Source organism: Macaca mulatta, chromosome 14 (genome assembly GCF_049350105.2).
Source record: "Macaca mulatta isolate MMU2019108-1 chromosome 14, T2T-MMU8v2.0, whole genome shotgun sequence".
Taxonomy (NCBI): domain Eukaryota; kingdom Metazoa; phylum Chordata; class Mammalia; order Primates; family Cercopithecidae; genus Macaca; species Macaca mulatta.
The window spans coordinates 95,810,001-95,824,218 of NC_133419.1; the positions used below are offsets into that span (position 1 = coordinate 95,810,001).

The following is a 14,218-nucleotide window of genomic DNA, read 5'->3' on the forward strand; positions in this document are numbered from 1 at the left end:
GATCTACCTATTCAAAAATGACAAGGATTAGACAATTTCAAAGAGGAACTGTGTGACATCTCCAGTTTAAGCATATGTAGGCCTTTAAAATGAGAAAAATTTCATGTTTTAAAATAAGCACATTATTGATAGAAAATCCTGATGAACTGCATGCAGAATGAGAGGAAATGAGAGGAAATGATGGACAAAACTTATTTATGAACATCAATGTAAAAATTTTAACTTAAATATTAGCTAAGAGAATCTAAGTATATTAGAAGAATAACATATGATGAGTACATGGGGTTTATTGCAGGAAGGTTAGGATTGCTTAAAATAAGAAAATCTAGGAATATAAATTATCCAGTAAATATATCCAGAAGAAAAGTTATATGATCACATTTATAAATGGTGATAGCCATTTGATAAAATTCAAATCAGTCTTGTTTTACACACACCCACAAGGAAGCAATGGATTCTTTTTTTTTTTTTTTTGAGACGGAGTCTTGCTCTGTAGCCCGGGCTGGAGTGCAGTGGCCGGATCTCAGCTCACTGCAAGCTCCGCCTCCCGGGTTTGCGCCATTCTCCTGCCTCAGCCTCCTGAGTAGCTGGGACTACAGGCGCCCGCCACCTCGCCCGGCTAGTTTTTTGTATTTTTTAGTAGAGACGGGGTTTCACCGTGTTAGCCAGGATGGTCTCGATCTCCTGACCTCGTGATCCGCCCGTCTCGGCCTCCCAAAGTGCTGGGATTACAGGCTTGAGCCACCGCGCCCGGCCGGAAGCAATGGATTCTTTCTTTTTTTTTTTTTTTTTTTTGAGACGGAGTCTCCGTCAGTCGCCCAGGCTGGAGTGCAGTGGCCGGATCTCAGCTCACTGCAAGCTCCGCCTCCCACGTTCACGCCATTCTCCTGCCTCAGCCTCCCGAGTAGCTGGAACTACAGGTGCCCGCCACCTCGCCCGGCTAGTTTATTTTATTTTATTTATTTATTTATTTTTTAGTAGAGACGGGGTTTCACCGTGTTAGCCAGGATGGTCAGGATGGTCTCGATCTCCTGACCTCATGATCCGCCCATCTCGGCCTCCTAAAGTGCTGGGATTACAGGCTTGAGCCACCACGCCCGGCCGCAATGGATTCTTTCTTAAAATAAAATACAAGGCTGGGCATGGTGGCTCATGCCTGTAATCCTAACACTTTGGGAGGCTCAGGCGAGTGGATCACCTGAGGTCAGGAGTTCAAGACGAGCCTGACCAACATGGCAAAACCCCATCTCTACTAAAAATACAAAAATTACCCAGGCATGGTGGCACATGCCTGTAATCCCAGCTACTCGAAAGGCTGAGGCAGAAGAATCGCTTGAACCTGGGAAGAGGAGGTTGCAGTGAACCCAGATCATGCCACTGCACTCCAACCTGGGTGACAGAGCAAGACACCATCTCAAAATAAATAAATACATACATACATACATACATACATAAATACATAAATACATAAATAAATAAAATAAAAATAAATAAACAAAATACAAATATAATCTATCTAATAGTGAGATACTTTAACTCCAAGCCACCATTTTCATTCATGTGAGGTATCTGAGGCACTTCAGCCAATAATTTATGGAATTAGCCCAATTAACCACTGAAAATATTTTTAGAAGTATAATTAATGGAAGGGAAGGGACAAAATTTATTTTGTTGTGGTTACAGTTGATAAGGCTGAATGTGGGGAAAATTCAAGGAGGAGGCTAAACTTCTAAAATGGTTTCTTTATGGCCACCATGCTGGCTTCAACCACGGCTTCAACTTCTAGGAGGTCATGAATTTTGCTACCATTGATAAATCAGTTCAGACAAAGTGACGTCTCAGTGCAGTGGCAGGCAAGCCATTGTGGGCATCCTATAACCCAAGTGCTATGAGATGTAGAAACACAGGCAAGCTGGGGCATTTGCAGACCCCATGGAGTCCAGGGCACATGCCAGCCTGGAGAGGCCCACCTGGTGGAAGATCCAAGTGCCCAAGAGGACTACCCTAGCCTGAGACACCACCCAGATCACCAGGGCCGTGACCCATTTAGCCTATGGCCTCCTGCTGTGATACCCATTGCCTCGCCCTTGTGCCGGGTGTTTCCATGGTCCATATAGCATGCAGTGATACTTCCCAGCCCAGGATTTTAGCCTGGACCCACTGCTCACCCTAGCTCTGTCAACCCTGGTCTGAACCCCTCAACTGACAGATATGGTTGTCATTGCTGTCTGTAACTTGGGTCTAAAAAGTCAATACTCCAGGCTCTGTCCAGGGGGTGCCTCTTGATGGTCACAGTGCACATAGCTTCAGGCCCTACGTATCAGGCCCTGAGCCTCAGCCCCTGCCCACAGATGGAGCATTGATGGACAGGCCTGCACTACTGAGCCCAGGATCCAGCATCCTGCCAAGGATTCCAGGAGCTGCTGAACCCTGCCCCTGAGCCCATGGTCAGCTTTTATATGTCGCTGTTTTGCTCGGTGATGGCTTCTTGATATTGCTCAAATTTACATCTCACAACTTTGGGCAAATTTGCAGACTGTTACAGTTAAAGAGCCTCCTGGTGCTGAGCTAGCCCCTCTGGTGAGGATTCTGGGTGCTGCGGAGTCCAAGGTCGTTACCAAATTCACCATATATTTTTTATCCTCCCAGACCTTTCAATACCTTGACACTTCTACTTCTGCGTCACCAGCTGAGATTTCTTCCATTGGACATGAGTGTCTCTGAGAACGAGGTCTTCCTGGGTTTACTGGGAACTCATCTATCCCGGTGTCCCAATTGCTGGAACAACTATGGAGGCTGCTGCACTTCTGAAGAATTCACAATGTGGTTCCCCTTCAATCTTCTTCCCTTACCTACCCCTGCCCCAACTCTCCCTTTCTAGCAAAACTAGCCTCTTATGACCAATTAGGTCAATAGAGTTAGGAAAAAAGTATTATCTTTCTGAGTCATTGAGGTATTCAAAATGTGATGTCACCAGTATTTGTTCACAAATGAATTAAAAGTCACCAAAACGTAACATCTGACTTTCTTCTAATATTGTAGTTTCAAACAACTTGGAAAGGAGGTTATTCTCCATGCATTTTTCTTCATAATTAGTTGAAAACTTTTAAGGCAAAATGTATTTTATGGGCTGGTTACATTGGGTGGTGATGCTGAGCTCAGCGCATGGTTTTGGGGTTCTGGCTGTCTGGCCAGGTGGGAGCACGGGGTTGCAGTCATGCTTTGAGGCTGGCCTTAGGCCCAGCCTGGTTCTCAGCTAAGTAGCAGGACCCAAATTGCTGGAAAAGATGAGCAGCCCTAGGCTGAAGGGGCCATCTGACTATCTTCTCTCCGAGGCTCCACTGTCTTTTCAAAGTTATTTGTATATTTCACACTGGTAACTCATTCACTCAACCCAATATTGTCCCCAAATAAGTGAACAAGGTTTCAATCAGGAATGTGTGCTGTATAGAAACTAAGGAAGGATTGGACAACAAAGCAGAATGAGCTGGGACTGGCTGAGTGGCCGGTCTCAGAAGGATTCACTGAGCAGGAGACTTTGGGGACCCAATTATAAAACGGGGAGGTCTGGAGAAGAATTCCCTGCTTGCAGGGACCAGCAAGTACAACAGACCTAACATAGAACTTGGTGAGTTTGTGTTTCCAGGAATACAAAAGAAGCTTATTTGTGTTTGGGACATAGAGAGGAAGGGAGAGAGGCAGGGGGCAGAGCATGGAGGGCCTTGTGTCTCATGTCAGGTGCATTATGTGGTGTTCCTTCAACTTGAAATGAGAAGGCATTAAAACAGCAGTGGAAAAGATGTGAACGACACATTTAAGTAATCAGCTTAGTTGTTCTGTGGAGAATGTGTGAGTAGGAGAAGCAATTAGACTATTTATAATACAAGTGAGAGTGACAGTTGCTTACACTTAATTGTTAGTATTGCAAATGCACAGAAATGGAAAAATTCAGAATATATTTTTAACATTGAAAATGACAGTTTGGATGAAGAAGAAAACATTCAGAGAAGCAAACCACTGCCCACCTTAGTACCACCCTTCCTTAACTTCCCCACTCCCATCCAGAATTTCAGGAAGGCTGTACATTTTGAAGCATGAGTAATCAAAACTTGGTGCTTATCTAAAGTTCTCAATAAACAGCAGAAAAACTCTTATCATCCTGTCTCTCCCATTCATTCAGGCAACTTTGTCTTTCTTAACATAACAAGAAGTTTATTCTTTGGAAAATTCAAGCTGAGGGACAACATAGGGTCTCCAGGCATACAGGAGGATGGACTGAGATGCCTGGCTGAAAAGGGGTTTAAGCTAATAGTGACATGGTGGAACCAAAGATGAAAGCACACTGCATTCACTAGAAGGGAGTAGCCCAAGAGAACTGCTGGACCCTCAGTACATCTTGCATGAGCAAGGAAGAAACTTTTATGTGATAGGTAAAAGCCTCATTGGCCCTGGAATTCAGCAAGCAGACAGCCTTCAGTTGCAGAGAGCTGCCTCACCCAAGGCCATGCCTCTTCCCATATCCCATGATTGCTCACTACTGGAGCATAAAGCTTGGCCATTTCTGCTCAACTTAGGACATCACTAAAGGGCCATTTGAGCTCCAGATCTCCCTGCAGGATCCACTGAAAGTATCTTCGGGCTAATCCACAGCTCCAATTTTCCCTATGCTCAAACATGCTTCCTTCCTCTCCTTTTCTCAGATATGGAACCCAAGCACACTCATTAAGAAAGATCTTGATACGGAAGTCTCAGAGTCTGTTCCATAACAAACCTGACCTGCAACTTTATTTCAGGTTTCATTGTGTTTTGAAAACATAATTTCCTTGAGAAAATAAACACTGTTTTCCCCTGCTGAAATTATAGTTTTTCTTTGGTTATTTAGAGATGTGAGGAGATAGAAATGGCCACATGAGAATTTCAGCTTTTATTTTATGGAATTATTGTTGTGACCCCTGGTGAAAACATGTCCCTTTGAATACCAGAAGTCACAAGGGCAAGAAGCAAACATGTTGACATTAGCATGATGGACCATTCTGTTTTACTGCTGGACTTCTTAGGATGATGTACTCTGGTTCTAGTGAACTGTACCATGTTCAGAGCAAATTACCCTCACATACATTGCTTGTGGGAATGTAACATTATATAGCTCCTTTGAAAAGCTGTTTGTCAATGTTCTGTAAACTTGAGCTCTCATCTATCCATAGCTATTTTTCTTCCTAGGTATTTACCCAATCAATAAAAAATCAGGAACTGTAAATAATCCACATGTCTGAACAGATGAGTGGAAAAACTATAGCTTATTAAAATAATATTCAGTTATAAAAAGGAATGAACCGGAAAAGGAATGATTCATTTTATATTCACTCCAAAAAAAAAAAAAAGGCCAAACTAAGCTGTGGTCATAGAACTTAGATCATGGTTGCCTCTAGTATGAGTAAGAATTGACTGGAAAGTTCCAGGCATGAGAGAATGTCAGGGCATATGGGAATGTTCTGCATCTCATTTAGAGTGATGATTACATGGGTGTATGTAATTGTTTAAACTGGAGGAATTGGCAGAGCAAGATGGTATAATATAAGGTTCTACATCAGATTTAGTCTGCCTTATTACCAAATAGATATTAACAGGACATTTCAACCAACAGCTGTAAAATGCACATTCTTTTCCTCAGCATATGGATCATTCTCAAGACCAGACCATATATTAGGTCAGAAAATTCATCCGAAAACATACAAAAAATTCAAATAATACCAACCATCTTCTCTGGCCACAGTGGAACAAAACTAGAAATCAATAACCAGAGGAATTTTGGAAATTATACAAACACATGGAAATGAACCAATATGCTCCTTAATGTCCAGTGGGTTAGTGAAGAAATTAAGAAGAAAACTGAAGAATTTCCTGAAATAAATCATAATGGAAACACCATATACTAAAACCTATAGGATACAGTAAAAGCAGTACTAAGATGGAATTTTAGAGCTATAAGTGCCTACATAAAAAACAGAAAAAACTTCAAATAAACAACCTAATGATGCATTTTATAGAAGTAAAAAGGCAAGAACAAATATAATCCAAAATTAGTAGAAGAATAGAAATAATAAAGATCACAGCAGACATTAATGAAATTGAAATGAGTAAAACAATGCAAAAGATCAATGAAACAAAAAGTTGTGGTATCAAAAGTTAAATGAAATGGACAAACCTTTAGTCAGACTAAGAAAAAAAAAGACAGAAGATCCAAATTAAGAAAATCAGAAAAGGGAGACATTGCAACAGATACTGCAGAAACTCAAAGTATCATTAGTAATTACTATGAGCAACTATGTGGCAATAAATTGGAAAAGCTAGAAGGAATGCATAGGTCACTAGACACATACAGACTACCAAGATTGAACCAGGAGGAAATCCAAAATCTGAGTAGACCAATAACAAATAATGAGATCGAAGCTGTAATAAAAGATCTCCCAGTAAAGTAAGGGTGAGGACTCGATGGCTTCACTGCTGAATTCCACCAAACATTTGAAGAAGTCATACTAATCCTACTAAAGCTATTCTGAAAAGTACAGGAAGAGGAATTATTTCCAAACTCATTCTATGAGGACAGTATTAACTTGATACCAAAACCAGACAAAGACACATCTAAAAAGAAAACTGCAGCCTAATATCTCTGATGAATATTCATGCAAAAATCCTTAACAAAGTAGTAGGAAACAGAATTCAAGAATCCATTAGAAAGATCATTAATCATGACCAAGTAGGATTTATCCCTGGGATGCAAGGATGGTTCAACATATGTAAATCAATCAATGTGATACATCATATCAATAGAATGAAGAATAAAAACCTTTTGATCATCTCAACTAATGATGAAAAAGCATTTAATACAATTCAACATCCTTTCATGATAAAAACTATTTAAAACCTGGGTATAGAAAGAGCATACCTCAACATAGTGAAGGCCATAGATGACAGACCCTAAGCTAGTGTCATACTGAATGGAAAGAACTGAAAGGCTTTCCTGTAAGATCTGAAACATGACAAGGATGCCACTTTCACTACTCTTATGCAACATAGTAGTGGAAGTCCTAGCTAGAGCAATCACCCAAGAGAAATAAAGGGCATCCAAACTGGAAAGAAGTCAAATTATCCTGGTTTGCAGATGACATAATCTTACACTTGGATAAAACTAAAGACTCCACCAAAAGACTATTGGAACTGATAAACAAATTAAGTAATGTTGCAGGATACAATACTCACATACAAAAATAAGTAGTAGCATTTTTATATGCCAACAGTGAACAATCTAAAAAAGAAATCACAAAAGTAATCCCACTCACAATAGCCACAGATAAAATTAAATACCTAGGAATTAACCAAAGAAGTGAAAGATCTCCATAATAAAAACCAGAAAATACCGGTGAAAGAAACTGAAGAGGACACACACACGCAAAACTGCAAAGATATTCCAAGTTCACGGATTGGAAGAAATCATTTTTGTTCAAATGTCTATATTATCCAATGAAATCTATAGATTCAATGTAATTCCTATCAAAATACCAGTGACATTCTTCACAGAAATAGAAAAAAACAATACTTAAATTTATATGGAATCACAAGAGACCCAGCTAAAGCTGTCTTAAGCAAAACAGCAATACTGGAGGAATCACATTACCTGACTTCAAATTATACAACAGAGCTATTGTAACCAAAAGAGCAGGTACTAACATAAAAACAGATATATAGACCAATGGAGCAGACCAGAGAACCCAAAAACAAATCCACACACCTACAGTGAACTCATTTTCAACAGAGGTGCCAAGAACACCTCTGTCTTTGGGAAAAGACAGTCTCTTCAATAAATGGTGCTGGGAAAACTGGATATCCATATACAGAAGAATAAAACTCTACTATTCTCTCACCATATGAAAAAATCAAAATGGTTTAAAGACATAAATCTGAGACCTCAAACTATGAAAGCACTACAGGAAAACACTGAGGGAAACTCTCTAGGATATGGGTCTAGGCAAACATTTCTAGAGCAACACCCCACAACCACAGGCAACTGAAGTAAAAAAACAGACAGAATCACATCACATTAAAAAGCTTCTGTACAGCAAAGGGAACAATCAACAAAGTGAAGAGACAACCTACAAAATGGGAGAGAAGAGTTGCAAACTACCCTTCTGACAAGAGATTAATAACCAAAATATATAAGGAGCTCAAATAATAATATAGAAATGAATCTCATAATCTGATCCAAAATGGGCAAAAGATTTGAACAGACATTTCTCAGAGGAAGACATACAAATGGCAAACAGGCATATGAAGATGCTCAAGATCATCAGAGACAGTCAAATCAAACCTAAATGAGATATTATCTCAGCCCAATTAAAATGGCTTATATTCAAAAGCCAGGTAACAAATGCTGGTGAAGATGTGGAGAAAGGGTGATCTGCCTGCCTTGGCCTCCCAAAGTACTAGGATTACAGGCATGAGCCGCCACACCCAGCCAACATTGAGTTTTTAAATAGGCATCAAGGGGAGGAGGATAATTTGATAAAACCACACGTGACATATTATCTTGGCTGTGCAGAATTCTCAATCTAAACTTGAAGAATATGCACTGAACCCATGATTCAGAGATTTCCAGAATTCCTTTATTTCTCTGCACTTCCATATCTGCAATCCAACCTCATCACTGAATTTTAGGAATTGCCAATTCTTACCTGGAAGATAAGAGTGAGCAAGTCTCACTGGGGTGGGTGAAAGCAGGCATCCCGATGCAAACTTGAAGGAGCTGTCCCAAGGAACTACACTTCTCCAACAGGTTTTCAACAAAACCTCTGAAGACTGATAGTTTGGCTCATAGTCTAATTCAGAATGTGAGAACTGAATTTCTGCTTGCTATTCTTCAGCAACATGACAATCTCTTCCCAGGCAGATAGATACCCTCCTGAGATACTTAAAATTAAAAAAAAAAAAAAAAGAAAGAAAGAAATCTTGGGTTGTGAAAGGCAAGAAACATAAGCACACAAATAATTTGCATAAAATAGTGCTCCCACTGCACTCCTTTTTCTACTCAGCTACTTTCATCAATATTTTGCATATTCTTGCTAAATCAGGACAAGCAATGGTCTGGCTAAGCTTCTTTCTAAATTAGTCTTTGGAATGTTCAGGAAGTTGCGTGTGGTGGTGGGAGGCTTCCTCAATTGTAATTTGAATTCTATGTTACTTCACTTGACACAGTCAATTTGGACCACTCTTCTATGTAAAAAGTGCCAATATCCAGCTGTTTGCCCACATCCAGTGAAAGCTTTTGGTACACTGTACTCTCTTTTGGAAAGTCAAGGAGCATTGATAATGAAAATTCTCCAAAGTCAAGTGTAGAGCTATCTTTGTGGTCTCCCATGACCTCTGTTGCTAGTCTTCTCTTCAATTCAAGAAATAACAATCATGGGTTCAGTGCATATTCTTCAAGTTTAGATTGAGAATTCTACACAACCAAGATAATATGTCAGGTGTGGTTTTATCAAATTATCCTCCTCCCCTTGACACCTATTTAAAAACTCAATGTTGGCCAAGTGTGGCGGCTCATGCCTGTAATCCCAGCACTTTGGGAGGCCAAGGCGGGCGGATCACCTGAGGCCAGAAGTTCAATACCAGCCTGGCCAACACGGTGAAATTTCCAGTCTCAACTAAAAATACAAAAATTAGCCAGGTGTGGTGGTGGATGCCTGTAATTCCAGCTACTCGGGAGGCTGAAGCAGGAGAATCACTTGAACCCAAAAAGCGGAGGTTGCAGTAAGCCGAGATGGTGCCACTGCACTCCAGCCTGGGTGACAGAGCAAGACTCTGTCTCAATAAATAAATGAATAAATAAATAAATAAATAAATAAACTAAATGTTATGAGATCTACACACATTGTTATGTATATAGATCCTAGTGGCTACAACAGTCAACAGATCTGTGTAATTTTTCATTTCATTCATTCCCCTGCTGATGGACAAGTAGATTATTTCCACATCTTTGTTACCTCAAACAACACTTTATTGAACAGCTGTGTAGACAGAACTAGAGTTCCTTGGTTATATCTATATTCATTTTCATTTTTTCTAGGAACAGTTAGATTGCCCTACAATTTCTATCTTCATTAGCTGTGTGACAGTTCTGGTTTCCCCATATTTGGTGCATGTTTATACTGAGACATTTTCACTTTGCCTAAATTTATAAAAAATGTCTTATTGTATTTTCTCTGTTACTAATGATCTTGCATGTCTCCTCATATTTATTAGCCACTTGGATATCCTTTTTTTGAGTTGCCTATTCTAAGGTTTGGCCCACTTCTTTTGGGTTGACTAATTTTTGTATTGATCTGTACAAGTTTCCAGGATACTTATTCTTTATCTCTTTAAGTATGATTAAACTATTCTATGGTGTATCTTGTCTCTTAATTGTTTATGTCATTATTACATTGAAATCAGTTAAATATATCAGACATTTCCATCATTGTTTGTGCTTTGGTTCTTCTTTAAGACATTTTTTCCTACCTTAAACTCATAAAGGCATTCTTTAATACATTCTCAAATAGTCTTAAAGTTCTCTTTTGTACACTCCGTCTTTAATTCATTGTTTACTTACACACATAAGTGGTGTGAGGTAGCGCTCTATTTTTACTTTTTTCTTCCAAGGGTTTCACTGTCAAAATCCCTTATTGAATAGTTAATTCCTTTTCATGGGATTGGTATGCCACGTTCATTATGTACAGATTCCCACATATACAGTTGAGCCTCAAACAACATAAGTTTGAACTACATGGGTCCACTTATATATGGATTTTGTCCCATAACTATATTGCTAAATTTTCTAAAGACTTAGAACCATTCGAAAAAACTCCCAGATGAATTTTTTGGCTTAGAAATATAGAAAAATTAAGAAAAATGAGGATATGTTATGAATGCATACGATAAATGTAGATACTAGTGTATTTTATCATTTACTACCATAAAATATACACAGCTCTGTTGTAAAAACTTAATCAGCACTTACACACACAGAGAACATACATGGTGCCATTCACAGTTGAGATAAATATTAAAAAAAGATTCGGTATTAAATCATAACTACATAAATTAATGTTAGTACACACTGCACTATCTTAAGAATTTTGTAGCCACCTCATGCTGCTACTGCAGTGAGTTCAACTGTTGCCAGTGTCCACTTAAAACTCTGGGGGACACTAATCTCCACATAAGCAAGTTTTCTCTTCAGTATGTTGTGTATTGTAGTAAATAGTGAACTCTCCAGGTTCTTGAGTATTTTTCATCGTGTTTAGTGCAATATCATAAAGCTTAAATAACACCTTAGGATGCATAGGAAATGCCACTACTGGTGCTAGAAGTGTCCCCAAGAAGCAGAGAAATTGTCATGGCAGGATGAGAAAAACCTGAGTTGCGTGATGCATGTTGTAGATGGAGATCTATAGCATGCTTGCCTGCTATTTCAGACAGACTATTTATCTAGTGAATGCAGGAAGTAAACTTAAGGAATCCACAAGTACAGGACAGTACTGTAAATGCATTTTCTCTTTCTTATGATGTTCTAAAAACATTCTGTTTCCTCTGGCTTACTTTATTATAAGAATATGGTTATATGATACATGTAACATGTGAAATCTATGTTAATCAACTAGTTATGTTATTGGTAAGTCTCCCAGTCAACAGTGGGCTATTAGTTAAGTTTTGTGTGGATTCAAAAGTTATATGAGGAGCTTCATCTGCAAAAGGGTTCAGCACCCCAACCACCTTTTTGTTCAAGGGTCAACTGTACCTGTATCTGTGTCTGGTCTCTGTATTCTGTACTTAGATGTATTGTTCATTTCAGCTCAAACATCATGGTTTGACGGGGGAGAAATCATTTTTCTTTTTATTTTTTTAAGAAATCACTTTGGAGATTCTTGCTTGAATATCTGACTCCAACACTCGCTGACTATCACCTTGATCACATGACTTAATGTCCTCATGACTCAGTTTTGTCATCTGAAAAGTAGAGTGAAGATTTCTCTTACTGGATATTGTGAAGATTAAATGAGTTATTCTAAACAGAATAAATTGAGTAGTGTTTGTCATTTGATAGTCACCATGTATGTCAGCTATCTTGAATAATAGAATAATATTCTTACTGTTAGAAATAAAGAGGGATTTCTGTTCATCAAAAAATATGAAGAAAGAAGGAAGCAAGAAACTAAGGATTGTGAGGAGATATTATATTATTCATATGCAATAAACAGCTAATATGCATCATATATAAGTATACAGACAGCAAACCCAGTAGAGGAATGGATGAAAGACATAATAGGCACCTCATGAATGAGAAAATTTGAATGGCCAATAAACAAATAAAAAAATTGTCCACTCTCATTTGTAATCAGGGAAATGATTTTTTTTTTTTTTTTTTAAGTTTTAAGTGACAAGGTCTCGCTGTGTCACCCAGGCTGTGGTGTGGGGACCAAATCATAGGAAATGCAAATCTTAATGAAACACCACAACTCCCTCACCTAATTGGCTAAAACTAAAAAGTCTGATATTCACCAAAGATTTGCAAAAATGAAGAGCATTAAGCACTCTCATTTACAGCTGTCCTGTGTGTAAATCGGTAAAAACTGCTGAAAAACAATCAGGCATGATAACGTTTGAATTTACATACAGTTGTCCCTTGATATCCTGGGGGTAGAGGAGGTTTGTTTCTTAGAAACCCCTGAGGATTCTGAGGATTTTCAAATCCTGTATATAAAATGGCTTGGTATGTGCATTTAACCTGTATATATCTTACCATATACTTTAAATCATCTCTAGATTACATACTATACAATGTAAATAGTTGTTTGCTGTATTGTTTTTTGTTATTTTTGTTGTTTTTTTTTTTTTTCCTTTTCTTCTATTTCTGACCTACAGTTGGTTGAATTCACGGATGCTGAACCCAGAGGTTACAGAAGGCTACCTGTATTCTATGACAAGGGATCCATTCATAGATAAGAGGACACATGAGTTCCAGTATACATGTCCAAGCGTGTTCTGAGCAACACTGTAAGAGGCCAAAAGTTGAAACAACCCAAATGTCCATCAACAGCACAAACATTTATACCATTGATACCTTACAGCAGGCAACAGGACTAAGTACAGCTACATGGAACAACATAGATGAGGGAAATTTAAAAAACCCATTAAGTTGCATAAAGCACAATTCTATTTATATAAGGTTATATAACATTTTCAAAATGAGCAACATTTTAGTAAATTTACTTAGAATTCTTCTGCAGAAGGGTTTTGTCTCTTCTTTTCAATTTGTTAAATTTAGTCATTTGTTTATAACAGCATGAACTCACAAGTATTTATTTTATACTTTGGATTATAATTCAATTGTACTTTAGTCATTTTGTTGTTCAAGATTTGGCCAATGGGAGCTGTTTTCATTGGTTCTTGTGTTCTTCTAATATAACCCCATCGGTGCTCTGATATAACCCTATCATTGCTTTTGTTTGTTTTGTACTTACCATATCTTTAATTTCCAGCACTCCAAGATGCTCTAGGCTCTTTGTGTATATTTCCTGTACAGGTCTAGAAACTTTATTTCTTTATCAGTATTGCCACTCCTTTACTTTCTTTAACAGTATCAGATTGCAGTTTTATTGAACATCTTAGTCTAGATTTCCTTTTGTTTGTTTACAATTCTATCATTGTATTAACATTTTACCTTTTTTGTTTTTTGCTTTTTTTTTGTTTTACTAATTGCTGGATTTCAACATAAAAACAATAGATTTTTAGAAAATGTGGATATTAATTTTCAAATAAATATGGTCAGATTCAGTTTTTAAATTTTTGACCTTCAATTTTATTTCAGTGAGGTCAAGATTATGCTCAATTTATTAACTTATGGAATTTTAATTGATATTTATTTGTAGGCCTGCACTGGGAAATTTTTGCAATTGTGTTCCACATATTGAAAAGCATTTTCCATTTAGTTATTGGTTATTGCAGATTATAATGATCACAGTTGTTAAGTTTGTTTTGAAAATTATTCGCCTTCGTCCGCTTCCACGACCAGCGCTAAGCCCAAGACGCCAAGACCGCCAGGGATGGGGAGGTGCTGGACCGACGGGAGCTGCGGGTGTAGGTGGTGAGCTATGGCCTCTGGGACCTGCCCCGCAGCCGCCAGGGA

General features: G+C 38.4%; 1 protein-coding gene across 1 annotated transcript in view; it reads left to right on the forward strand.

Annotated features, from left to right (window-relative positions):
* Positions 1–5,325, forward strand: part of KDM4D (lysine demethylase 4D) — a 49,764-nt gene extending 44,439 nt beyond the window's left edge. Inside the window, exon 4 of the transcript XR_013404264.1 lies at positions 2,650–5,325. The gene's annotated coding sequence lies outside the window, so the exon portion shown is untranslated. The remainder of the gene's footprint in view (positions 1–2,649) is intronic.
* Positions 5,326–14,218: the final 8,893 nt, after the last annotated feature.